This window comes from Pseudophryne corroboree, chromosome 3 (assembly GCF_028390025.1).
Source record: "Pseudophryne corroboree isolate aPseCor3 chromosome 3, aPseCor3.hap2, whole genome shotgun sequence".
NCBI classification, from domain to species: Eukaryota; Metazoa; Chordata; class Amphibia; order Anura; family Myobatrachidae; genus Pseudophryne; species Pseudophryne corroboree.
In genome coordinates, this window is record NC_086446.1 from 141,099,290 (window position 1) to 141,125,624 (window position 26,335).

General features: G+C 46.6%; 11 non-coding genes across 11 annotated transcripts; 6 read left to right on the top strand and 5 right to left on the bottom strand.

The window, feature by feature from the left end:
* The first annotated feature begins 16,236 nt into the window (after nucleotides 1-16,236).
* Nucleotides 16,237-16,400, top strand: LOC134898814 (U1 spliceosomal RNA). Its single transcript, XR_010172504.1, has one exon. It is a non-coding gene; the product is annotated as a U1 spliceosomal RNA (small nuclear RNA).
* Nucleotides 16,401-16,552: 152 nt separating this feature from the next.
* Nucleotides 16,553-16,715, top strand: LOC134899262 (U1 spliceosomal RNA). Its single transcript, XR_010172943.1, has one exon. It is a non-coding gene; the product is annotated as a U1 spliceosomal RNA (small nuclear RNA).
* A 674-nt stretch (nucleotides 16,716-17,389) lies between these two features.
* LOC134899173 (U1 spliceosomal RNA) lies at nucleotides 17,390-17,553 on the top strand. Its single transcript, XR_010172855.1, has one exon. It is a non-coding gene; the product is annotated as a U1 spliceosomal RNA (small nuclear RNA).
* A 152-nt stretch (nucleotides 17,554-17,705) lies between these two features.
* Nucleotides 17,706-17,868, top strand: LOC134899433 (U1 spliceosomal RNA). Its single transcript, XR_010173110.1, has one exon. It is a non-coding gene; the product is annotated as a U1 spliceosomal RNA (small nuclear RNA).
* A 670-nt stretch (nucleotides 17,869-18,538) lies between these two features.
* LOC134898974 (U1 spliceosomal RNA) lies at nucleotides 18,539-18,702 on the top strand. The gene has a single exon (XR_010172662.1). It is a non-coding gene; the product is annotated as a U1 spliceosomal RNA (small nuclear RNA).
* Nucleotides 18,703-18,854: 152 nt separating this feature from the next.
* On the top strand, nucleotides 18,855-19,017 carry LOC134899488 (U1 spliceosomal RNA). The gene has a single exon (XR_010173160.1). It is a non-coding gene; the product is annotated as a U1 spliceosomal RNA (small nuclear RNA).
* A 357-nt stretch (nucleotides 19,018-19,374) lies between these two features.
* On the bottom strand, nucleotides 19,375-19,538 carry LOC134898975 (U1 spliceosomal RNA). The gene has a single exon (XR_010172663.1). It is a non-coding gene; the product is annotated as a U1 spliceosomal RNA (small nuclear RNA).
* Nucleotides 19,539-20,209: 671 nt separating this feature from the next.
* On the bottom strand, nucleotides 20,210-20,372 carry LOC134899599 (U1 spliceosomal RNA). The gene has a single exon (XR_010173252.1). It is a non-coding gene; the product is annotated as a U1 spliceosomal RNA (small nuclear RNA).
* Nucleotides 20,373-20,524: 152 nt separating this feature from the next.
* LOC134898929 (U1 spliceosomal RNA) lies at nucleotides 20,525-20,688 on the bottom strand. The gene has a single exon (XR_010172618.1). It is a non-coding gene; the product is annotated as a U1 spliceosomal RNA (small nuclear RNA).
* A 670-nt stretch (nucleotides 20,689-21,358) lies between these two features.
* Nucleotides 21,359-21,520, bottom strand: LOC134899391 (U1 spliceosomal RNA). The gene has a single exon (XR_010173067.1). It is a non-coding gene; the product is annotated as a U1 spliceosomal RNA (small nuclear RNA).
* A 152-nt stretch (nucleotides 21,521-21,672) lies between these two features.
* LOC134899118 (U1 spliceosomal RNA) lies at nucleotides 21,673-21,836 on the bottom strand. The gene has a single exon (XR_010172801.1). It is a non-coding gene; the product is annotated as a U1 spliceosomal RNA (small nuclear RNA).
* Between the last annotated feature and the right edge of the window lie 4,499 nt (nucleotides 21,837-26,335).

The window sequence follows — 26,335 nt, forward strand, 5'->3', positions numbered from 1 at the left end:
GGAGTCCCAGCATCCACTAGGACGTCAGAGAAAATACCTATTAAAAAGGTACAGTTGGAGGGTATGTCACTGTGACTGGAATGATGACATATGCACAGTGACAGGACACTACCACAGCACCCTACAGCAGCCATATGCGGCACAAGACACTGGAGTATTAGTAATGTACTGTAGTATACTGAGCACCACAAGACAATGAGCAGTGATACGGAGCACTGATGAGATTACTAGAACTGACACAGAGCAGCCAGATGCAGCACTGGACTATTAGTAATGTTCTGTAGTATACTGAGCACCACAATGCAGCACAAAACAATGAGCAGTGATACTGAGCACTGATGAGGATACTAGAACTGACACTGAGCAGCAAGATGCAGTACTGGACTATTAGTAATGTACTCTAGTATACTGAGCACCACAATGCAGCACAAGACAATGAGCAGTGATACTGAGCACTGATGAGGATACTACTGAGAACTGACACTGAGCAGGAGAGACACACTACAATTTCATCTTGCGCCTCTTTTTTTATTTATCTTTGCATCATGTGCTGTTTGGGGCTATTTTTTTAAGTGCCATCCTGTCTGACACTGCAGTGCCACTCCTAGATGGGCCAGGTGTTTGTGCTGCCCACTTGGGTCGCTTAGCTTAGTCATCCAGGGACCTTGGTGCAAATTTTAGGACTAAAAATAATATTGGGAGGTGTGAGGTGTTCAGAATAGACTGGAAAGGAGTAGAAATTGGTTATTGAGCTTAATACTATAGGATCAAAATTACCCCCAAATTCTATGATTTTAGCTGTTTGAGGTTTTAAAAAAAAATCACCCGAATCCAAAACCCGAAAGTGTGGTTTTGCCAAAACGCGTCCGTATCCAAAACACAACTGCGGATCCGAAACCAAAACCAAAACATGAAACACGAAAAATGCCCGCTGCACATCTCTAGTTAGGGGAGAAGCATGTAGCCTTGTAGACTATGCACAGCTATATCTAGAAAAATATACGATCTAATCTTTAACCAACCAATGCAAGAAAGTATTTAATGTGAAAATACGAAACACTAGACTAATTGGAGGTGCGCCCTAAAGCAAATTACAATGTTAGGATTAGGGGGTTCGGAAAGACCTCTAGTGTATACACTACTATATACATTTTAAGATAGGAAGGTACAAATTACATATTCACATTGCATCTATGGGCTGGATTCAAATGTCCCTTTCCTCCCTCAATCGTGCCCGTCAGCAGCTATTCTAATGTTGCTGCCAACGGGTGCGACATGTTTATTTCAGCTCGCTACCCCCAGGGGAAACAAGCTGAAATGTGTGCAAAGAGACCCATTTGGGCAACCAAACGGTGTCTTTTCACGATCGCGCCCATTACTTTATTCAGGTTTAGGTGCTTTGTGCACCTAAACCAGAGTGTAATGGGCGCAATAATTGAATGCATTTGAATTTCCCTTATATGTGTGTGTGTGATATACACACAGACACACATACTGTATTTCTTTATATAATGGACACCTCAGTTTCTATTCATTCATGTCCTGCCCCCTACTCTGTCAGACCCCTTCCCCTCTACTTTTCTGACCCCAAACGCCACTCATTCTTGTTGAGTGCTGGTGGGCCCATTCAGAATTTTGCTATGGGGCCCACAAAGGTCTAGTTACGCCACTGGGCAGGGTTATAGAGGAGGCGGTGCAAGGCATCCTGGGAACAGTCAAAGCTTTAGCCTGTTGGTGCCTTGGATCAACATCCAACTCTACACCCCGATGTTAGTGTAGTGCCTTTTGGGGTTAAGGTTTTACAGAAAGTTACAGGTTTTTTTAATTTAGTAAAATATGCCCCATTTTAAAGATAGGGCATTTAAATTTGTTGCACCTGTGCAGTACATAGCAGCCTGCAGAGCATGTACAGTGGCTTCATTTGGGTGCACATACATTGCCGGCTCCTGGTCGCAAACTGAAATTATTGTGTGTAAGTGGAATTAGCGGTGTTTATGTCATACAGGGGGGTGGGGGAGGTTTGTGGTTGGCGGGGGGCACGCTGTGCGATTATTATTTTGCATCTATACATACATGCGCTAACACCTGGACATACACTGATGTACCCACACCTAATATCCATACATACACGCCCTGACACCTGGACATACACCAACATTCCCACACCTGCATCTATACATACACATGCTGACACCTGGACATACACCAACATACAAGCACCTGCATCTATATATACACGCGCTGACAAATGGACATACACCGACGTACCCACACTTGCATCTATACATACATGCACTGACATCTGGACATACAAGCACCTGCATCTATACATACACGCGCTGACACCTGAACCTACACTGACGTTCCCACACCTGCATCTATACATACACATTCTGACACCTGGACATACACAGACGTACCCACACCTGCATCTATACATACACGCGTTGACACCTGGACGTACACTGACGTACACACACCTACATCTATATATGCATGGATGCAAATGTGGGTACGTCTGTATACGTCCAGTTGTTAGCATGTGTATGTATAGATGTTAGGTGTGGGTACATCAGTGTATGTCCAGGTGTCAGCACATGTATGTATAGATTCACATGTGGGTACGTTGGTGTACGTTTAGGGGTCAGCGTGTTTATGTATAGATGTTGGTGTGTGTATATCAGTGTACGTACAGATATAGGTGTGTGTGTGTATGTATGTATGTATGTATGTATGTATGTATGTATATGTATAGAGGAAGGTGTGATACATACATATAACACATACATGATAGATACATACATATATCACACACACGATAGATAGATAGATAGATAGATAGATAGATAGATAGATAGATAGAACACATACATACAAGATAGATACATACATACATACATACATGATAGATACATATATACACACACATACGATAGATAGATAGATAGATAGATAGATAGATAGATAGATAGATAGATAGATAGATAGATACATATATATATATATATATATATATATATCACAAACATATATGATTCATACATATATCACACACACATACATGATACATACATGAGAAAGACCTGGGATGGTGATGAGGCCCGGGCCCCCTGCTGATGTTGCGTTGAGGAAGGCAGTGTTCCAGGGCGGATGCCAGTCGGGGAGAGCGCCGCGCAGCCCGGGAAAAATACTGCTGAGGAGCTACATCTGGAAGAGCCCCAGGGAGGGAGAGTGTCACATGCCCCATCCTGCGCGGCACACTCTGCAGGCCTGCACATGGGAAGGGAGGTCTCTGGCCACACATACTCACCCTGCTGCTGAAGCCCCGCTGCTGTCCCCATCAGCGCTCTCCAGCGGGGAGCGGGGCCAGGATGAACCTCAACCTGTGAGAACTATCTTCATGATCAAGAGATCTCATATGCAAGATAAGTATGTGTTGGGAAAGGGCTGGGGAGGGCGGCTGCTCGGGCACACCCTCGTCAAGTTAAGGAGATTTAACTGAGGAACACAAGGGAACTCTCGTCTGGGGACAACAACTGCAGGGAGACCACATCTTTTCAGATGAACATGGGAGGGCGGAAGGCTGCCTAATACTGAAGCACCCTCAGACATTAAACCATATGCAACAACTATTGCAAGCATTCCTGGGGGAAGGTCTGCAGCAGACGGATTTGCATTCGGTGATGTCATCCAAGCAGTGGGCCAAAGTTGGCTGGAACCCTCATCTGTATATGAAAAGAGAAAAGGGGCATGTGGGGCATGGTGGTCTTTTGCGGCGCTTGGATAACCCCAAGTTTGCATTAAACACCCCCACCCTCCTTCGGTGTGGGGCTCATGTTGGCCATGCCCAAGCCCCTGAAGCATTCTAGCTGATTTCTTGCAGCAGCTGGGCACTGTAACAGCTTCAGAGCTGATCTACAAGACAAGTAAAAGGGTGTGGGCCCTGCAGTACCACCGGTAGTTTGCATACACACATATATAGGACAGCATCTCTTATATGCCCCAGGGTCAATAAAATAGTATCCTTGTCTAGGCTATCCATCCCCTCAGATAAGGCATTTGTCCATGCCGCTACAGCACTACACACCCAGGTCGACGCAATTGCCGGTCTGAGTAAGGTACCTGAATGTGTATAAATGGACTTCAGGGTAATCTCCTGTTTGCGGTCAGCACACTCTTTGAGGGTAGCCGTATCCTGGGACGGGAGGGCTACCTTCTTGGATAAGCGTGTTAATGCTTTGTCCACCCTAGGGGAGGATTCCCATCGTAACCTATCCGTTGATGGGAAAGGATACGCCATAAGAATCCTTTTGGAAATCTGCAGTCTTTTATCTGGAGATTTCCAAGCTTTTTCACATAACTCGTTCAGCTCGTGTGAGGGGGGAAAGGTTACCTCAGGCTTCTTTCCCTTGTACATATGTACCCTCTTGTCAGCGACAGGGGGTTACTCTGTGATGTGCAAAACATTTTTTATTGCCATAATCATAAATCGAATGGATTTTGCCAATTTTGGCTGTAACTTTGCATCATCGTAATCGACACTGGAGTCAGAATCCGTGTCGGTATCTGTGTCAACAAACTGGGATAGTGGGCGCTTATGAGACCCTGACAGTCCCTGCAACATAGGATCAGGCATGGGTTGAGACCCTGACTGTCCCAAAGCTTCTGCCTTGTCTAATCTTTTGTGCAATGAGTTTACACTAGCATTTAAAACATTCCACATATCCATCCAATCAGCTGTCGGCGGAGACACCACATTCATTTGCTCCCGCTCCTCTCTAATATAGCCTTCTTCCTCAGACATGTCGACACACGTGTACCGACACACCACACACACAGGGAATGCTTTTTCTGAAGACAGTTTCCCCACAAGGCCCCTTGGAGAGACAGAGAGGGAGTATGCCAGCACACACCCCAGCGCTATATAACCCAGGAATAAAACAGTAACTTAATGTTTGCCCAGTAGTGCTGCTGTATGTAATTTGCGAATTATGTGCCCCCCCCCCCTCTTTTCAACCCTCTTGTCTAACGTGGTATAAGCAGGGTAGAGTCCGGGGAGCTTCCTCTCAGCGGTGCTGTGGAGAAAAAATGGCGCTGGTGAGTGCTGAGGGAGAAGCCCCGCCCCCTCGGAGGCGGGCTTCTGTCCCGCTTAAACTGTAAAATTGGTGGGGGCTCATACATATATACAGTGCCCAGCTGTATATATGTTATATTTTTGCGAAAGAGGTTTATATTGCTGCCCAGGGCGCCCCCCCTGCGCCCTGCACCCTTACAGTGACCGGAGTATGTGAGGTGTATGGGAGCAAAGGCACACAGCTGCAGTGCTGTGCGTTACCTCAGTGAAGATCATGAAGTCTTCTGCCGCCTCTGAAGTCTTCTTTTCTTCTCATACTCACCCGGCTTCTATCTTCCGGCTCTGCGAGGGGGACGGAGGCGCGGCTCTGGGACGGACGGTGAGGGTGAGATCCTGCGTACCAATCCCTCTGGAGCTAATGGTGTCCAGTAGCCTAAGAAGCAGGACCTTGCAACTCAGAGAGTAGGGCTGCTTCTCTCCCCTCAGTCCCTCGATGAGGGAGTCTGTTGCCAGCAGTGCTCCCTGAAAATTAAAAACCTAACAAAATACTTTCTGTCAGAAAGCTCAGGAGAGCTCCTGAAAAGCACCCAGTCTCCACTGGGCACAGTATCAAACTGAGGTCTGGAGGAGGGGCATAGAGGGAGGAGCCAGTGCACACCCAGAACTAAAGTCTTTCTTAAAGTGCCCATGTCTCCTGCGGAGCCCGTCTATCCCCATGGTCCTTACGGAGTCCCCAGCATCCTCTAGGACTTTAGAGAAAATAGGATTTTAATACCTACTGGTAAATCCTTTTCTCTTAGTCCGTAGAGGATGCTGGGCACCCGTCCCAGTGCGTACTGTGTCTGCAGTTATTAAATGGCCCTTAACTCCAGAACATTTATGTGGAGACAACTTTCCTGACTTGACCATCTTCCTTGGATGTTTTCCCCCTGTGTGACCGCTCCCCAGCCTCGGAGGGTTGCATCCGTGGTCCCTAGGATCCCGTCCTGGATCCCAAACCATCGCCCCTCTAGGTGGTGAGAACTGTGCAGCCACCAATGGAGTGAGATTCTGGTCTTGGAAGACAGTATTATCCTCCGGTGCATGTGTAGGTGGGATCCGGACCACTTGTCCAACAGGTCCCACTGGAACACTCTGGCATGGAGCCTGCCAAATTGAATGGCCTCGTAGGCCGCAACCATCTTCCCCAGCAACCGAATGCATTGATGGATTAACACTCTTGCTGGTTTCAGAATTTGTTTGACCAGACTCTGGATCTCCAGAGCCATTCCACTAGAAGAAAACCTCTTCTGTGTCAGGAACATGTAAGTAGGCATCCTTTATGTCTACCAAAACCAGGAAATCTCCTTTATCCCCCGGACTGGAGATCACTACCCTGAGAGATTCCATCTTGAAATTGAATTTCTTTAGGTAGAAATTAAGGGATTTCAGATTTAAGATTGGTCTGACTGAGCCGTCCGGCTTCGGGACCACGAAGAGGCTTGAATAAAAACCTTCTCCCTGCTGACTAAGGCTGATTTGAACAATCGGTGAGGGGGAACTTCTTGAAACCCCAGTTTGTACCCTTGGGACACTATTTGTAAAACCCACGAGTCCAGGTCCGAATGAATCCAGAACTGACTGAAGAGTTTTAGACGTGCCCCCCAGTGGTGGAACTAGCGAGCAGTGGGCCCATGTGCGACAAAATGGCTTGGGCCCCCCCCCCTTCCCTTCCCATCCAAGTCCACCCCCTCACCCCTGGAGAGGATCTGGTTAGGGGGGCCTGCTCAGGGAAGTGGATACCTAGCAACAGTGCCGTAACTAGACATTTTAGCAGTGTGTGCAAGAAACGGCATTGGAGCCCCACCCCTGCATGCAAAACAGGGGCAGTGCGCGCCGTAGGCGCGCGCAAAAAAACATAGTGGCGTGGCTTCGTGGTTAAGGGGTGTGGCCACAAAATAATACCAATTCATAAAACGGTGCACAGTAGTCTCCATTATTCAAATTACGCCGCACAGTAGCACCACTACACCAGGTAGAGACCCTTTTACACCTTACGGCGGACAGATTCCTCTTTTTACACATTACAGCAGACAGCGTCCTCTTTTTACACATTACAGCAGACAGCGTCCCCTTTTTACACATTACGGCAGACAGCATCCCCCTTTTTTACACAACGGCAGACAGCGTGCCCTTGTTACACATAGCGGCAGACAGCGTACATTTTTTTCACATAACGGCAGACAGCCTGCCCTTGTTAAACATAGCGGCAGACAGCGTACACTTTTTACACATAACGGCAGACAGCCTGCCCTTGTTAAACATAGCGGCAGACAGCGTACACTTTTTTCACATAACAGCAGTCAGCCTGCCCTTGTTACACATAATGGCAGACATCGTACACTTTTTACACATTACAGCAGACAGCTTGCCCTTGTTACACATTACAGCAGACAGCTTGCCCTTGTTACACATTATGGCAGACGGCGTGCCCTTGTTACACATTACGGCAGACAGCATCCCCCTTGTTACACATTACGGCAGGCAGATTCCCCCTTGTTACACATTGCGGCAAGCAGATTCCCCCTTTTTACACATTGCGGCAAGCAGCTTCCCCCTTTTTACACATTGCGGCAGGCAGATTCCCCCTTTTTACACATTGCGGCAGGCAGTCCCCCTTTTTACACATAGCTGCAGGCAGATTCCCCCTTTTTACACATAGCGGCAGGCAGATTCCCCCTTTTTACACATTGCGGCAGGCAGTCCCCCTTTTTACACATAGCTGCAGGCAGATTCCCCCTTTTAACACATAGCTGCAGGCAGATTCCCCCCTTTTACACATAGCTGCAGGCAGATTCCCCCTTTTTACACATAGCGGCAGGCAGATTCCCCCTTTTTACACATAGCGGCAGGCAGATTCCCCCCTTTTACACATAGCGGCAGGCAGATTCCCCCTTTTTACACATAGCGGCAGGCAGTCCCAACAAAGAAAGAAAGAGACGAAAGAAAGAAAGAAAGAAAGAAAGAAAGAAAGAAAGAAAGAAAGAAAGAAAGAAAGAAAGAAAGAAAGAAAGAAAGAAAGAAGAAAGAAAGAAAGAAAGAAGAATTATACTTACCCTCTCCGCTGGCTCAGGCTCCTCGTGCAGCTTGACGATTCCCGGGCAGTAGAGAAGGAGGAGGAGGGAGGTGGAGGAGGGAGCCGCAGCAGCGCTGTCTTATTGGTGGAGGCGCTGCTGCTGCTGCCCCTCTGCTTCACTATAGGCTGTTCTCGGAAGACAGCCTATAGTGAAGCAGAGGGGCAGCAGCAGCAGCGCCTCCACCAGTAACAAAGCGCTGCTGCGGCTCCTTCCTTCACCTCCCTCCTCCTCCTCCTCCCGCCCGTGCCGCTGCTCCTCTCATCTCCAAGCGACCCTCCTCCCTCTTCGTGTGTTACAGAGGCGGCAGCGTGTCTGGTGCTGCGGCTGCTGCCCGTAGTGCCCTGGCCTGATCTGTTCGTTACGACGGGCGGGCGGCGGGAGTCGCAGGACGCAGACCTGACGGGAGCGCTGGTGTGCGGCTGCGGCATGATACAATGAGTCATTGTGACTCATTGTAATGCCGGCGGCTGTGGGCCCTTGAGTGCGGCGGGGCCCCAGTGCAATGCACTGCCTGCCCTGCCAGTAGTTCCGCCCCTGGTGCCCCCCACTGGTGTGGGCTCCTGCAAGAGAGCCCCAGCGTCATGCAGTGGATTTGGCAGAAGCAGAGGACTCTGCTCCTGCGATCTTGAAGAGGCTTCTTGGAGTCAGCATCAGCATTCCCTTGGTGAATCCACAATGCCCTACTATCCGAGACTGCCATGAAATTGGCCCGTGAGCACTTGTGCCCGGTGTAGGATTTTTAAATATGTGTAGTTTACTGTATGCAAGGGTTTAAAACCTTTTAGGAACTGAGATCTAAGGTGTATTACATGTAGTTTAAAAAAAACAAAAAAGGTTTATTTTATGGCAGTAGTTTCCAAACTGGGGTTCTTGCACTGGTAGCATAGTTTGGTGGTCCAGGACCAATTAAAATTATTTATACTTTATTAAATTGGCAAAACCATTCCCTCACAACATAACTGAACCTGAGGATGACATGCTATAGACACAATTTACTTAATTTTATATTTTTTTCTGAATTTCTCAATAAAAAAAACTTTGGCCTAGGGGTGCCGTGAAACAAATTTTGATACTATTTATTTATATAGTGCTCTTTCTCCAACAGGACTTGAGATATGGCTTCTGGAACTGAACACAGGATTCTAAATGTGGCTGTACCAAGGACCTATACAGTGGCATTACAGGTTGAGTATCCCTTATCCAAAATGCTTGGGACCAGAGGAATTTTGGATATCGGATTTTTCTGTATTTTGGAATAATTGCATACCATAACGAGATATTATGGTGATGGGACCTAAATCTAAGCACAGAATGCATTTATGTTTCATATATACCATATACACACAGCCTGAAGGTCATTTTAGCCAATATTTTTTATAACTTTGTGCATTAAACAAAGTGTGTGTACATTCACAGAATTCATTTATGTGTCATATACACCTTATACACACAGTCTGAAGTTCATTTAATACAATATTTTTAATAACTTTGAGTATTAAACAAAGTTTGTGTACACTGAGCCATCAAAAAACAAAGGTTTCACTATCTCAGTCTCACTCAAAAAAGTCCGTATTTCGGAATATTCCGTATTTCGGAATATTTGGATATGGGATACTCAACCTGTATTACTTTTTTCTGCTACTGGTTCTTTACCTATGCAAACAAGCATCTGACTTGCCTTTCCTATTGCTTTGTTACATTGCTCACCTGAAATAGTAATACTTAGATAGCTTTCCTCTTGCCATTATAATGCCCTTAATATTATAGTTAGCCTTTGTATTTTTGAGACGTGTATGATTTTGCATTTTTTGGCATTAAATGTTGCCATGTTCTTGACCATTCCTCTAGTCCAGGGGCGGAACTGCCAGAGACAACGGAGTCAGTTGCCGCCGGGCTCCAGCCCTAAAGGGGCTTCCTCCATTGCCCTCCGGCTGTTACGTGCCCTTCCTACTAAATAGACAAAGGCGCTACCAGCAGGGTCTCGCAGTTTGTACATTCCATGCCGTAACACCCTTCTTTCCACCTTTTTCAAGACCCAGCCCAGCAGCCTCGCCGCTGCCACCACCGCTAGCTGCAGCACTGCCAGCGGTGGGGTGCCCCTGCTTCTTCTCACACCACAGATAGCTGGGCAGCACTGCAACTGCCTGCCTGATTGCTCCGCCCCCTTCCGGCTCCCAAGCACCTCTGCTGCCCAGTGATCCAGGAGCCTGCTGCTAGGAAGAAGTGGCCGAGCTTCAGCAAGCGAGTCTGGACACTGGCGGAGGAAGCCATGATAACCAGATAATGGGGAGTGGAGAGCCAGTTCCAAGGTAATACTTTATACAGCTGGTTGAGATCCTGGTCGGTGGATATGGATTCCAAGAAAACCCTGGAGGTGCTTCCTTTCAAGGGAGACACTCTCTTTGGAGAAGACCTCAATAAGATTGTAGCTGATCTGGCTACTGCTAAAACAGCTTGCCTACCTAGTATGACTCCTACCATGCAGAAGGCTAAAAGTACTTTCCCTTGGCCCTTTCATCCTCAAGGTAAAGCGTACCCAAGGTCAGGCATACCCAAAGCAAGCTCATGCTTCCAGACCTGCCAAGCCCAGACTGAAGCAAGCCTGGGCTGCCCATCAGCCTGCTTCCAAAACGGACAAGCCTGCCGCATGACGGTGCAGGCCTCCCTCTGGGGGATCCCAGGGTGGGGGGCCCGACTTCTAGGTTTGGCATAATTCTAAGCTAGAGAATTCTGTTTGGAGCTTACCTTGTACTTTGTGAAGAAATAATCAGCATTGTGGCTGAGCAGATACATGTAGTGTGTGGCTGCAAACTGCATGGATCTGCTGCGTTGTAATGCTGATACTTTTTTTTTCAAAGTACCAATAGCTTCATATAATGTTCACAATTTTTATGCAGGATCAAATAGCTCAATAGGTAGGGTGTTTGATTAGAATTCAACAGGTTATAGGTTTGAATCCTGGGTATGGTAGTTTGAGATGTGTTATTTAATAAAGTATGTTGTTCTGACTGCCGGCATCCTATCACCTGGGATATCATACTAAATAAATGGAGTTGATCAATTTTTTTTTATTTTTTTTTTAAACTAGGGACAATTTCCAGATACTTTTCTTTATAACTGAGATTGCCCCCTGGAACTTCACATCAGTTGACAACTATGCATGAGTGGGCAGTGCTTGCTCTGGATCTGCCCACCCATTTATGTGCCGTCATAAAAGAAAGCACAACTGACAGTTATCCTGGGCGTACACTACACAATTATCTGTCAGGCTATCTATCCAGTCTGGATGGATGGAATGAAAATCTGGTAATGTATAGGAGCAAATGTCAATTAACCATTTGCTCCCAAACACTAGAAAAGTGGTCAAAAATGGTCATTACACAAATTGGTTAAACCCAAAATTTAACCAATTTGTTTAGGGGACCATTTTTGTCCATTTTCTAGTGTTTGAGAGTAAATCGTTGATGGTCATGTGCTCACATAGATAACCGGATCTCTATTCCAACCAGCCAGTGTTGGAGATATGGTCTGCCAGATTACATAATGCATACCAGAGCCATAACTAGACTTTTTGGTGCCCTGTGACAGATAATTATATGCCCCCCCCCCTCCCCATTTTTGCAATATGGACAAAAGGCGCATGCCTTGTGGGGAAGGGGCATAACAAGATTGGTCTCAGAGAAAGCACATGAGATATGAAGATATATCTAGTATACTTGACACTAAATGGTTTGTGGTATTGCCGGGGTGCCCTCCTTAAATGCATATACAGTCACACATGGCGTGTTTGTGCAAATGGCATATCAGCAGTCAGCACTAACTGGTGACATGCCATTTGTACAAGTAAGCCAGAGGTTCCCAAACTGTGTGCCGTGGCTCCCTGGGGTGCCTCGGGACACTTGCAGGGGTGCCCTGGGTTGGTGGTCCAGGACCAATTCAAATTATTCATGGTCAATATAATAGGCAAAACCAGTGCTGGTGGCTGCCAGTCATAAAATATGTGGCCAAACAGAATCAAATCTTGTCCCTCACCACACAACTGACCTTTAGGATGACATATAAACGTGATCAACTTAATGTAATATTTCTTTCTAAATTTCTCAATAAGAAATTTTTGGCCTAGTGGTGCCGTGAAAAAAATTCTGATATTCTAGGGCGCCGTGATTCAAAAAAGTTTGGAAACCACTGAAGTAAGCCATGTGTGACTAATATATAAACATACTTTATTAAATAACACCTCAAACTATCATACCCTGGATTCAAACCTATAACCTGTTGAATTCTAATCAAATACCCTACCCATTGAGCTACTTGATCCTGCATCTATTCTAACCTCCAAAAATAGATTCAGTTGCATTTTCCAGCGTGTTTTGTTTGCGCCTTTGCAAATATCTTACATCGACAAACTTATTTAGTACTATTTTGCAAATAGGGTTACATTGTCGCAACATTGTGTTCCCTAATTGCTTGATTTTTTTAAATGCAACAATTGATAAAGACACCTGATAATTGCTCTTTGGAGTCTTATTTTGTGTCTACTTCTTATCTACATTTAATTCCCTACCTCTAATCAAGGCATTTTTAAATGCTGGGGGCTGCCAGGACGTGAGGCCTACCTAGACTTTAGATCTGAATTTGAATGTACTTGTGAACTAACTTAATTTCCTACTTCTAAATTCATTCCTAAATTCACTACTTACATTAATCCTGTAGTTGGGCATTTTGAGCCTTCAATTGTGGGCATTGTTTTGTGTCCAGACCAGCAGCTGGTGGTGTGCATTTGCTGGAAAGGCATCGAAGACCTCCGATATGCTGCATCTCCTGATGTGTGTCTCCCTCAAGTGGCTGTCAGCAAATGCATGCAAGACACCCCATTCCAAGCTGATTGTGACATCACGGAACATGCATCATAGAACAGGCATGCTAGAATATGGGTCTTCAACCTGCGACCCTCCAGCTGCTGTGGAACTACATATACCAGCATGCCCTGCCTCAGTTTTAGCATACCTTAATAGCAAAACTGTGGCAGGGCATGCTGGGATGTGTAGTTTCACAGCAGCTGGAGAGCCACAGGATGAAGACCCATGTGCTAGAGCCAAGCCGCAGGTACATTGAATGCTAGCAAGCTGAATGTTTAAATCATTTTTGTTCCGCAGCATTCCAATGCGGAAGATTCCATGGAACCAGAGATTATTCCATTGAGAAGGACATGCTGCCTTGATGACTGCACTGTGCAAATTAAATCACGGAGCCAGTTGGCTTGTGGGTGGCTCTGGTGACTGGGTGGTTGGGTGGGCGGTGTGTCGGAGGTGGAGCACATGCAAATGAATGTGTATCATCCAGCTAGTGAGAGTGAAAACTCATGCAGGAGTGTGCCTGCTTGTCAGTGGGTTATGCACCTTGCCAGGCGTCAAATCTACATGGAGCAGCTGGAGGGGACAAGAGCAGGTTTGCAAAATATAGATAGAAGAGCATATATGCTGGCGCATTCTCCATGATTGTGTCAGCTTATGTTTTGGTGCACTGCACTTTCCTCCACTAAGTTTTAGCCATTTTTGTTAAGCTCAAGTGTAGTTGCTTCTCGGCTTTTTGGCTGTGATCTTGTATCGTGGTTGAAGGGTCTGCTGGAGGGAGGGATTGTTTTCTTCATTGGCGAAAGACCAAAGATATTCCAGGATGGAAGGCTTGGGAACACTATCCGTTTTTCAGTTGTGGAAGAGCACAGAGGTCGGATTGGACTACATTCTATAGTAAAGGATACCTTTCTATTTATTGCCCCTCCCCTTATATGTGTCTGTGTTACAATAAAGCTTCGGTCTTGTGATTCCCTCACCCTCTTACACTCCACACACATAGCCTTATTAACTGTTGTATTATTGTATTGTTTAAATGTATAGTGCAGTTCATGATTTATAGTGTAGGCTGGCCTGTGCTGTAGTTCTTGAACTGTACTATACCGACAGCATTTGTATTGTGTTTTATCTGTGCTGCAACACAGTACTTATGTGTGTAATGTTTATGTATGTTTTTTTGCTTCTTTATGTCAATAAAGACTGCTTTTTCAATCCAATATCTGAAAACAATCAATGTTTATCTTTGATGGCAATAGAAGTGGTATGATATTTGCTGCTTTTGAAAGGCAATATCTGATATGTCCCCTATCTGGGAACCATATATTAAATGGCTTTTCAGAAAAGGGAGATGGTAGAAGAGCTTTCAGTACTTGTAGGACCGATGCACATTTCCTATTCTAGCCTCCAAAAACAGATTCAGTTGCATTTTCCAGCGTGTTTTGGATGCGCCTTTGCAAATGTCTTACATCGACAAACTTATTCAGTACTATTTTGCAAATAGGGTTACATTGTTGCAACATTGTGTTCCCTAATTGCTTGATTTTTTAAATGCAACAATTGATAAAGACACCTGATAACTGCTCTGTGGAGTCTTATTTTGTGTCTACTTTTTATCTACATTTAATTCTCTACCTCTAATCAAGGCATTTTTAAGTGCTGGGGGCTGCCAGGACGTGAGGCCTACCTGGACTTTAGATCTGAATTTGAATGTACTTGTGAACTAACTTAATTTCCTACTTCTAAATTAATTCCTAAATTCACTACTTACATGAATCCTGTAGTTGGGCATTTTGGGACTTCGATTGTGGGCATTATTTTGTGTCCAGACCAGCAGCAGGTGGTGTGCATTTGCTGGAAAGGCATCGAAGACCTCCGATATGCTGCATCTCCTGATGTGTGTCTCCCTCAAGTGTCTGTCAGCAAATGCCTGCTAGACACCCCATTCCAAGCTGATTGTGACATCACGGTACATGCATCATAGAACAGGCATGCTAGAACATGGGTCTTCAACCTGCGACCCTCCAGCTGCTGTGGAACTACACATCCCAGCATGCCCTGCCTCAGTTTTAGCATACCTTAATAGCAAAACTGTGGCAGGGCATGCTGGGATGTGTAGTTTCACAGCAGCTGGAGGGCCACAGGATGAAGACCCATGTGCTAAAGCCAAGCCGCAGGTACATTGAATGCTAGCAAGCTGAATATTTAAATCCTTTTATTCCGCAGCATTCCAATGTGGAAGATTCCATGGAACCAGAGATACTTCCATTGAGAAGGACATGCTGCCTGGATGACTACACTGTGCAAATTAAATCACGGAGCCAGTTGGCTTGTGGGTGGCTCTGGTCACTGGGTGGTTGGGTGGGTGGTGTGTCGGAGGTGGAGCACATGCAAATGATTGTGTATCATCCAGCTAGTGAGAGAGAAAACTCATGCAGGAGTGTGCCTGCTTGTCAGTGGGTTATGCACCTTTCCAGACGTCAAATCTACATGGAGCAGCTGGAGAGGACAAGAGCAGGTTTGCAAAATATAGACAGAAGAGCTCTCCAGCCTAGTTTGATGTCTGTTTCCACTTCTCTTTTCTTGAGCCGCTCCCTTCTATGCCCTTGCGCACTATCCTGACTTCTCCCATCTGCTTACTTTGTGCCTTCCAACGCACAATGCGAACTACAGGTAGTGCTGCAGGGCCCACACCCTTTTACTTGCCATACAGAGCAGCTCTGGAGCTGTTACAGTGCCCAGCTTCTGCAAGAAATCAGCTTGAATGCTTCAGGGGCTGGGGCATAGCCAACATGAGCCCCGCACCGAAGGAGGGTGGAGGTGTTTAATGCGAACTATAGGTCATCCAAGCGCCGCAAAAGGCCGCCATGCCCTGCATGCCCCTTTTCTCTTTTAATATGCAGACGAGGGTTGAAGCCAACTTTGACCCACTGCTTGGATGACATCACCATATGCAAATCCATCTGCTGCAGGCCTTCCCCAAGGAATGCTTGCACTAGTTGTTGCATTTGGTTTGTTGTTTGGGGGTGCTTCAGTATTAGGCAGCCTTCTGCCCTCCCATGTTCATCTGAAAATATGTGTTCTCCCTGCAGTTGTTGTCCCCAGATGAGAGTTCCCTTGTGCTGCCTCAGTTGAATCTTCTTTACTTGACAGAGATGTGCCTGAGCATCGGCCCTCCCCAGCCCTATCCCAAATCATACTTATTTTGCATAGGAGATACCATGGTCATGAAGATTGTTCTCCCAGGGTGAGGTTCATTCATTGCATTCTGGGTATGCTGACCCCTGTGATTTCCCCAAATGTGGGAAACTTGACTGCATTATTTGTGGTAGTGGGGGACTGTGTTTGTGCTTTCCTCTGGTCAGCTCTGGTAAAAGTCAGATTTCTTTGTCTCAGATCTTCCTCTAGCCTTGTTCTTCTTTCGAGAGTTCCCTTGTGCTGCCTCAGTTGGATCTCCTTTACTTGACAGGGGGGTGCCCAAGCAGCGACCCTCCCCAGCTCTAGCCCAACTCCTACTTACCTGCCAGGTGAGATACTATGATCATGAAGGTGCTTCTCCCAGGGCAAGGCTCACCCATTGCACTCTGGGTGTGCTGCCCCTGTGATTTCCCCAAATGTGGGAAACTTGACTGCATAATTTGTGTTACCACTGGTTGGCTTTCATATAATTCAGATCTCTTTGTCTCAGGTCTCTCTCCAGCCTAGTTTGCAGTCTGTTTCCACTTCTTTTTTTTTGAGCCCCTCCCTTCTATACCCTTGTGCACTATCCTGACTTCTCCTCCTGTCTGCTTACTTTGTGCCTTCCAATGCACAATGCAAACTACAGGTAGTGCTGCAGGGCCCACAAACTTTTACTTGCATTACAGAGCAGCTCTGGAGCTGTTACAGTGCCAAGCTGCTGCAAGAAACCAGCTTGAATGCTTCAGGGGCTGGGGCATTGCCAACATGAGCCCCACACCGAAGGAGGGTGGGGGTGTTTAATGCGAACTAAGGGTCATCTAAGCGCCGCAAAAGGCCGCCATTCCCTGCATACCCCTTTTCTCTTTTCATATGCAGATGAGGGTTCCAGCCAACTTTGGCCCACTGCTTGGATGACATCACTGTATGCAAATCCGTCTTCTGCAGACCTTCCCCCAGGAATGCTTGTACTAGTTGTTGCAATTGGTTTGTTGTTTGGGGGTGCTTCAGTATTAGGCAGCCTTCTGCCCTCCCATGTTCATCTGAAAATATGTGTTCTCCCTGCAGTTGTTGTCCCCAGATGAGAGTTCCCTTGTGCTGCCTCAGTTGAATCTCCTTTACTTGACAGAGATGTGCCTGAGCAGCGGCCCTCCCCAGCCCTATCCCAAATCATACTTATTTTGCATAGGAGATATCATGGTAATGAAGACTGTTATCCCAGGGTGAGGTTCATTCATTGCATTCTGGGTATGCTGACCCCTGTGATTTCCCCAAATGTGGGAAACTCGACTTCATTATTTGTGGTAGTGGGGGACTGTGTTTGTGCTTTCCTCTGGTCAGCTCTGGTAAAAGTCAGATTTATTTGTCTCAGATCTTCCTCTAGCCTTGTTCTTCTTTCGAGAGTTCCCTTGTGCTGACTCAGTTGGATCTCCTTCACTTGACAGGGAAGTGCCCGAGCAGCGACCCTACCCAGCTCTAGCCCAACTCCTACTTACCTGCCAGGTGAGATACTATGATCATGAAGGTGCTTCTCCAAGGGCAAGGCTCACCCATTGCACTCTGGGTGTGCTGCTCTTGCGATTTCCCCAAATGTGGGAAACTTGACTGCATAATTTGTGTTTCCCCTGGTCGGCTCTCGTATAATTCAGATCTCTTTGTCTCAGGTCTCTCTCCAGCCTAGTTTGCTGTCTGTTTCCACTTCTCTTTTCTTGAGCCGCTCCCTTCTATGCCCTTGCGCACTATTATGACCTCTCCTGTCTGCTTACTTTGTGCCTTCCAACGTCAATGCAAACTACAGGTAGTGCTGCAGGGCCCACACCCTTTTACATGCTTTACAGAGCAGCTCTGGAGCTGTTACAGTGCCCAGCTGCTGCAAGAAATCAGCTTGAATGCTTCAGGGGCTGGGGCATAGCCAACATGAACACCACACCGAAGGAGGGTGGAGGTGTTTAATGTGAATTAGGGGTCATCCAAGCGCCGCAAAAGGCCGCCATGCCCTGCACATCCCTTTTTTCTTTTCATATGCAGACGAGGGTTGAAGCCAACTTTGACCCACTGCTTGGATGACATCACCATATGCAAATCCATCTGCTGCAGGCCTTCCCCCAGGAATGCTTGCACTAGTTGTTGCATTTGGTTTGTTGTTTGGGGGTGCTTCAGTATTAGGCAGCCTTCTGCCCTCCCATGTTCATCTGAAAATATGTGTTCTCCCTGCAGTTGTTGTCCCCAGATGAGAGTTCCCTTGTGCTGCCTCAGTTGAATCTCCTTTACTTGACAGAGATGTGCCTGAGCAGCGGCCCTCCCCAGCTCTATCCCAAATTATACTTATTTTGCATAGGAGATACCATGGTCATGAAGATTGTTTTCCCAGGGTGAGGTTCATTCATTGCATTCTGGGTATGCTGACCCCTGTGATTTCCCCAAATGTGGGAAACTGGACTGCATTATTTGTGGTAGTGAGGGACTGTGTTTGTGCTTTCCTCTGGTCAGCTCTGGTAAAAGTCAGATTTCTTTGTCTCAGATCTTCCTCTAGCCTTGTTCTTCTTTCGAGAGTTCTCTTGTGCTGCCTCAGTTGGATCTCCTTCACTTGACAGGGGGGTGCCCGAGCAGCGACCCTCCCCAGCTCTAGCCCAACTCCTACTTACCTGCCAGGTGAGATACTATGATCATGAAGGTGTTTCTCCCAGGGCAAGGCTCACCCATTGCACTCTGGGTGTGCTACTCCTGCGGTTTCCCCAAATGTTGGACACTTGACTGCATAATTTGTGTTTCACCTGGTCGGCTCTCGTATAATTCAGATCTCTTTGTCTCAGGTCTCTCTCCAGCCTAATTTGCAGTCTGTTTCCACTTCTCTTTTCTTGAGTTGCTCCCTTCTATGCCCTTGCGCACTATCCTGACTTCTCCTGTCTGCTTACTTTGTGCCTTCCAACGCACAATGCAAACTACAGGTAGTGCTGCAGGGCCCACACCCTTTTACTTGCCTTACAGAGCAGCTTTGGAGCTGTTACAGTGCCCAGCTTCTGCAAGAAATCAGCTTGAATGCTTCAGGGGCTGGGGCATAGCCATCATGAGCCCCACACCGAGGGAGCAACTCGAAAGAAGAACAAGGCTAGAGGAAGATCTGAGACAAAGAAATCTGACTTTTACCAGAGCTGACCAGAGGAAAGCACAAACACAGTCCCTCACTACCACAAATAATGCAGTCCAGTTTCCCACATTTGGGGAAATCACAGGGGTCAGCATACCCAGAATGCAATGAATGAACCTCACCCTGGGAAAACAATCTTCATGACCATGGTATCTCCTATGCAAAATAAGTATGATTTGGGATAGAGCTGGGGAGGGCCGCTGCTCAGGCACATCTCTGTCAAGTAAAGGAGATTCAACTGAGGCAGCACAAGGGAACTCTCATCTGGGGACAACAACTGCAGGGAGAACACATATTTTCAGTTGAACATGGGAGGGCAGAAGGCTGCCTAATACTGAAGCACCCCCAAACAACAAACCAAATGCAACAACTAGTGCAAGCATTCCTGGGGGAAGGCCTGCAGCAGATGGATTTGCATATGGTGATGTCATCCAAGCAGTGGGTCAAAGTTGGCTTCAACCCTCATCTGCATACGAATAGAGAAGAGGGGCGTGCAGGGCATGGCGGCCTTTTGCGGCGCTTGGATGACCCCTAGTTCGCATTAAACACCTCCACCCTCCTTCGGTGTAGGGCTCATGTTGGCTATGCCCCAGCCCCTGAAGCATTCAAGCTGATTTCTTGCAGCAGCTGGGCACTGTAACAGCTCCAGAGCTGCTCTGTAAGGCAAGTAAAAGGGTGTGGGCCCTGCAGCACTACCTGTAGTTCGCATTGTGCGTTGGAAGGCACAAAGTAAGCAGACGGGAGAAGTCAGGATAGTGCGCAAGGGCATAGAAGGGAGCGGCTCAAGAAAAGAGAAGTGGAAACAGACAGCAAACTAGGCTGGAGAGAGACCTGAGACAAAGACATCTGAATTATACGAGAGCCGACCAGGGGAAACACAAATTATGCAGTCAAGTTTCCCACATTTGGAGAAATCACAGGGGCAGCACACCCAGAGTGCGATGGGTGAGCCTTGCCCTGGGAGAAGCACCTACATGATCATAGTATCTCACCTGGCAGGTAAGTAGGAGTTGGGCTAGAGCTGGGGAGGGTCGCTGCTCGGGCACCCCCCTGTCAAGTGAAGGAGATCCAACTGAGGCAGCACAAGGGAACTCTCGAAAGAAGAACAAGGCTAGAGGAAGATCTGAGACAAAGAAATCTGACTTTTACCAGAGCTGACCAGAGGAAAGCACAAACACAGTCCCCCACTACCACAAATAATGCAGTCAAGTTTCCCACATTTGGGGAAATCACAGGGGTCAGCATACCCAGAATGCAATGAATGAACCTCAACCTGGGAGAACAATCTTCATGACCATGGTATCTCCTATGCAAAATAAGTATGATTTGGGATAGAGCTGGGGAGGGCCGCTGCTCAGGCACATCTCTGTCAAGTAAAGGAGATTCAACTGAGGCAGCACAAGGGAACTCTCATCTGGGGACAACAACTGCAGGGAGAACACATATTTTCAGATGAACATGGGAGGGCAGAAGGCTGCCTAATACTGAAGCACCCCCAAACAACAAACCAAATGCAACAACTAGTGCAAGCATTCCTGGGGGAAGGCCTGCAGCAGATGGATTTGCATATGGTGATGTCATCCAAGCAGTGGGTCAAAGTTGGCTTCAACCCTCGTCTGCATATGAAAAGAAAAAAGGGATGTGCAGGGCATGGCGGCCTTTTGCGGCGCTTGGATGACCCCTAATTCACATTAAACACCTCCACCCTCCTTCGGTGTGGGGCTCATGTTGGCTATGCCCCAGCCCCTGAAGCATTCAAGCTGATTTCTTGCAGCAGCTGGGCACTGTAACAGCTCCAGAGCTGCTCTGTAAAGCATGTAAAAGGGTGTGGGCCCTGCAGCACTACCTGTAGTTTGCATTGACGTTGGAAGGCACAAAGTAAGCAGACAGGAGAGGTCATAATAGTGCGCAAGGGCATAGAAGGGAGCGGCTCAAGAAAAGAGAAGTGGAAACAGACAGCAAACTAGGCTGGAGAGAGACCTGAGACAAAGAGATCTGAATTATACGAGAGCCGACCAGGGGAAACACAAATTATGCAGTCAAGTTTCCCACATTTGGGGAAATCGCAAGAGCAGCACACCCAGAGTGCAATGGGTGAGCCTTGCCCTGGGAGAACACCTTCATGATCATAGTATCTCACCTGGCAGGTAAGTAGGAGTTGGGCTAGAGCTGGGTAGGGTCGCTGCTCGGGCACTTCCCTGTCAAGTGAAGGAGATCCAACTGAGTCAGCACAAGGGAACTCTCGAAAGAAGAACAAGGCTAGAGGAAGATCTGAGACAAAGAAATCTGACTTTTACCAGAGCTGACCAGAGGAAAGCACAAACACAGTCCCCCACTACCACAAATAATGCAGTCAAGTTTCCCACATTTGGGGAAATCACAGGGGTCAGCATACCCAGAATGCAATGAATGAACCTCACCCTGGGATAACAGTCTTCATTACCATGATATCTCCTATGCAAAATAAGTATGATTTGGGATAGGGCTGGGGAGGGCCGCTGCTCAGGCACATCTCTGTCAAGTAAAGGAGATTCAACTGAGGCAGCACAAGGGAACTCTCATCTGGGGACAACAACTGCAGGGAGAACACATATTTTCAGATGAACATGGGAGGGCAGAAGGCTGCCTAATACTGAAGCACCCCCAAACAACAAACCAAATGCAACAACTAGTACAAGCATTCCTGGGGGAAGGTCTGCAGAAGATGGATTTGCATACAGTGATGTCATCCAAGCAGTGGGCCAAAGTTGGCTGGAACCCTCATCTGCATATGAAAAGAGAAAAGGGGTATGCAGGGAATGTATAACAAAGAATCTGTCTAGTTTTATCCACGTGTCGCGCAGTCTAAAACAAGGCTGCACAATAGCCCCCGCAACCAGGATAAGTGCCTCTCCAGAGCACCAGAAATGAATGAACAATAAACAAATTAGGCTGCGGGTACCAACAGGCGCCTAGTAACAGTGCATAAATGAATGCATAAAGTGCTTGCATGCAATAAAAAAAAAAAACATACAACCCTTAAGGTCACCGTGAAAGTCCAGGTTCTTACTCCTCACTCCTCCTCCTCTCAATGTAGTAGCATGTAAAACAGAGGGGAGAGGGGAACCACATGTGCAATAAAGTTTTTTAATGACACATATCGGGGAACATGGACATAACACAATAAACAGGTAGGGTAAAAATGTGCAGAATGATTCTCCAAAATGTGACAGCCACAAAGAGATATGCAGAGCAATTACCAGAGGGTTTGAGAACCCAAAAAAGTTCTCAAACAAGTTCTTTTAAATCCCAAAACCGCCCGGGCTGGAGCTGGAAAGTCCTCTGGTTCTTAGAAGTGCAGACCACCGTAAATGCCAGTCACAGATGGAATACGCCGACGCGTTTCAACTCCTATTCCTGGAGTCTTTTTCGAGGCTGAATACTCACTGCACCACACATCCAGATTTAAATAGCAAATCACAGCCAGATTCCAAATTGATTCCACCTGGCGTCATGTTCGGAAACCGCCGGGTTACCATAGCAACCTGAACTCCCACTCCGTCACTTCCGCCTCCGGAGTCCTAGATCTTTTTCTCGTAGTCGCTAGGTCTAGCGATACGTCACTTCCGGTTACGTCGTCTTGGAGTCCGTTGTCATGACAACTTGCCGCACAACGCTCATCTCTCTTCAGTATACTTCTATTCCAATGTCCGTAATCAGAGATAAGCTGGCGTAGACTTCTTTACAGTCAATTAAAAGTGTTTAATTAATATATAAAATCCACCTTATATCTACTGGTTCCAATATTAAATAACTGATCAGACAAATAGTGGTTCTAGAATAAAAAGATAAATATGGTAAAGCAAAAAAAAAAATATACTAAAATGCATATATAAAATCAGATTAAAATAGCACCTACATGAACCACTTCAATTCAAAATCATTAGGCAGCACAAGGGAACTCTCATCTGGGGACAACAACTGCAGGGAGAACACATATTTTCAGATGAACATGGGAGGGCAGAAGGCTGCCTAATACTGAAGCACCCCCAAACAACAAACCAAATGCAACAACTAGTGCAAGCATTCCTGCGGGAAGGCCTGCAGCAGATGGATTTGCATATGGTGATGTCATCCAAGCAGTGGGTCAAAGTTGGCTTCAACCCTCGTCTGCATATGAAAAGAGAAAAGGGGCGTGCAGGGCATGGCGGCCTTTTGCGGCGCTTGGATGACCTATAGTTTGCATTAAACACCTCCACCCTCCTTCGGTGTGGGGCTCATGTTGGCTATGCCCCAGCCCCTGAAGCATTCAAGCTGATTTCTTGCAGAAGCTGGGCACTGTAACAGCTCCAGAGCTGCTCTGTATGGCAAGTAAAAGGGTGTGGGCCCTGCAGCACTACCTGTAATTCGCATTGTGCGTTGGAAGGCACAAAGTAAGCAGATGTGAGAAGTCAGGATAGTGCGCAAGGGCATAGAAGGGAGCGGCTCAAGAAAAGAGAAGTGGAAACAGACAGCAAACTAGGCTGGAGAGCTCTTCTGTCTATATTTTGCAAACCTGCTCTTGTCCTCTCCAGCTGCTCCATGTAGATTTGACGTCTGGAAAGGTGCATAACCCACTGACAAGCAGGCACACTCCTGCATGAGTTTTCTCTCTCACTAGCTGGATGATACACAATCATTTGCATGTGCTCCACCTCCGACACACCACCCACCCAACCACCCAGTGACCAGAGCCACCCACAAGCCAACTGGCTCCGTGATTTAATTTGCACAGTGTAGTCATCCAGGCAGCATGTCCTTCTCAATGGAAGGATCTCTGGTTCCATGGAATCTTCCACATTGGAATGCTGCGGAATAAAAAGGATTTAAATATTCAGCTTGCTAGCATTCAATGTACCTGCGGCTTGGCTTTAGCACATGGGTCTTCATCCTGTGGCCCTCCAGCTGCTGTGAAACTACACATCCCAGCATGCCCTGCCACAGTTTTGCTATTAAGGTATGCTAAAACTGAGGCAGGGCATGCTGGGATGTGTAGTTCCACAGCAGCTGGAGGGTCGCAGGTTGAAGACCCATGTTCTAGCATGCCTGTTCTATGATGCATGTACCGTGATGTCACAATCAGCTTGGAATGGGGTGTCTAGCAGGCATTTGCTGACAGCCGCTTGAGGGAGACACACATCAGGAGATGCAGCATATCGGAGGTCTTCGATGCCTTTCCAGCAAATGCACACCACCTGCTGCTGGTCTGGAGACAAAACAATGCCCACAATCGAAGTCCCAAAATGCCCAACTACAGGATTCATGTAAGTAGTGAATTTAGGAATTAATTTAGAAGTAGGAAATTAAGTTAGTTCACAAGTACATTCAAATTCAGATCTAAAGTCTAGGTAGGCCTCACGTCCTGGCAGCCCCCAGCACTTAAAAATGCCTTGATTAGAGGTAGAGAATTCAATGTAGATAAAAAGTAGACACAAAATAAGACTCCACAGAGCAGTTATCAGGTGTCTTTATCAATTGTTGCATTTAAAAAATCAAGCAATTAGGGAACACAATGTTGCAACAATGTAACCCTATTTGCAAAATAGTACTGAATAAGTTTGTCGATGTAAGACATTTGCAAAGGCGCATCCAAAACACGCTGGAAAATGCAACTGAATCTGTTTTTGGAGGCTAGAATAGGAAATGTGCATCGGTCCTACAAGTACTGAAAGCTCTTCTACCATCTCCCTTTTCTGAAAAGCCATTTAATATATGGTTCCCAGATAGGGGACATATCAGATATTGCCTTTCAAAAGCAGCAAATATCATACCACTTCTATTGCCATCAAAGATAAACATTGATTGTTTTCAGATATTGGATTGAAAAAGCAGTCTTTATTGACATAAAGAAGCAAAAAAACATACATAAACATTACACACATAAGTACTGTGTTGCAGCACAGATAAAACACAATACAAATGCTGTCGGTATAGTACAGTTCAAGAACTACAGCACAGGCCAGCCTACACTATAAATCATGAACTGCACTATACATTTAAACTATACAATAATACAACAGTTAATAAGGCTATGTGTGTGGAGTGTAAGAGGGTGAGGGAATCACAAGACCGAAGCTTTATTGTAACACAGACACATATAAGGGGAGGGGCAATAAATAGAAAGGTATCCTTTACTATAGAATGTAGTCTAATCCGACCTCTGTGCTCTTCCACAACTGAAAAACGGATAGCCTTCCATCCTGGAATATCTTTGGTTTTTCGCCAATGAAGAAAACAATCCCTCCCTCCAGCAGACCCTTCAACCACGATACAAGATCACAGCCAAAAGGCCGAGAAGCAACTACACTTGAGCTTAACAAAAATGGCTAAAACTTAGTGGAGGAAAGTGCAGTGCACCAAAACATAAGCTGACACAATCATGGAGAATGTGCCAGCATATATGCTCTTCTATCTATATTTTGCAAACCTGCTCTTGTCCCCTCCAGCTGCTCTATGTAGATTTGACGTCTGGCAAGGTGCATAACCCACTGACAAGCAGGCACACTCCTGCATGAGTTTTCTCTCTCACTAGCTGGATGATACACAATCATTTGCATGTGCTCCACCTCCGACACACCACCCACCCAACCACCCAGTCACCAGAGCCACCCACAAACCAACTGGCTCCGTGATTTAATTTGCACAGTGTAGTCATCCAGGCAGCATGTCCTTCTCAATGGAAGGATCTCTGGTTCCATGGAATCTTCCACATTGGAATGCTGCGGAACAAAAAGGATTTAAATATTCAGCTTGCTAGCATTCAATGTACCTGCGGCTTGGCTCTAGCACATGGGTCTTCATCCTGTGGCCCTCCAGCTGCTGTGAAACTACACATCCCAGCATGCCCTGCCACAGTTTTGCTATTAAGGTATGCTAAAACTGAGGCAGGGCATGCTGGGATGTGTAGTTCCACAGCAGCTGGAGGGTCGCAGGTTGAAGACCCATGTTCTAG